Source organism: Arachis ipaensis, chromosome B10, assembly GCF_000816755.2.
Source record: "Arachis ipaensis cultivar K30076 chromosome B10, Araip1.1, whole genome shotgun sequence".
In the NCBI taxonomy this organism is placed as follows: Eukaryota; Viridiplantae; Streptophyta; class Magnoliopsida; order Fabales; family Fabaceae; genus Arachis; species Arachis ipaensis.
In genome coordinates, this window is record NC_029794.2 from 71,000,509 (window position 1) to 71,001,769 (window position 1,261).

Sequence of the window (1,261 nt, forward strand, 5' to 3'; positions counted from 1 at the left end):
AGGTGAGATAGAAGGAAGAAGAGAGAAGGAAGAAGTAGAGAGGGAAAAGAGAAAAATAGGATTTGGAGAGAAAAAGATATGATATTTGACAAAATTAAAGAAACTATGCGCCGCAAGCGACGCGATCGCATGGGGCATGCGGTCGCGCGACTTGCGCTTAAGGTGGTTGACGCGGTCGCGTCGGCCAAGCGGTCGCATGAACCAATTTGTGCCAGTGGCGCAAGGGTTGCCTCGCACTCGCACAACTCTCTGTTCGAAATCATTAAATTCCAAATTCTAGGTGATGCGATCGCGTGGGGCATGCGATCGCGTGAGTAGGCTTCAGAAGGGAACGACGCAGCTGCGTGGAGCATGCAGTCGCGTGAAGGAGATTGCGCGTCCAGCGCCTGTCCAGCACCACTCTAGCACAACTTTCAGCTGTGCATCTTTTTACGTCGAAAATCAGGGCACGCAGTCGCGTGGGGCACGCGGTCGCGTGGGAGGTCAGTATGCCCATATGACGCGATCGCGTCTGCAACGTGGTCGCGTGGGATGATTTGTGTCATTGGCACACCTCTAGCCACGCTCCAGCGTGACTCTCTGTTCGTTTTTATTTTTCTCCGCTCTCCATGCGACGCGGACGCATCGCTGATGCGGTCGCGTCGCGTGGCAAATTTTTTTTTTTTTAATAAATATGCAGATGTAGATGCACAAAAGTACTGATAAAGAGAAGAGTTATTGAATATGAGAAACTAGAAATAAAGAAAAGAACGATCATACCATAGTGGGTTGTCTCCCACCTAGCACTTTGCTTTAACGTCTGTAAGTTGGACGCTCCACTTGCTTAATCTTCTGCTATGTGGGGGTCTTCCAAGAGGAAGATCTCAAGCTCTTTATTCTTCTGTATCTTCTCGCCATGGTATAGCTTCAAACGGTGTCCATTAACTTTGATAAGTTCAGAGTGTGAAGGATGGCTTAGGTGATAAACTCCGTACGGTTCGTCCTTCTCTACTCTGTATGGACCTTCCCATCCTGATCTCAATTAGCCTGGCATGAGCCTCAGTCGAGATTTGTAAAGGAGGACTAAATCCCCAGGCTGGAACTCCTTTTTCTTGATGTTCTGATCATGTACAGCCTTCATCTTTTCCTTGTATAGTTTTGAGTTCTCATAAGCTTCTAGGCGAAGACTCTCCAGTTCTTGCAGTTGCAACTTCCTTTCAGTTCCGGCTTTCCCAATTTCCATGTTGCACTCCTTGACTGCACAAAAGGCTTTGTGCTCCAC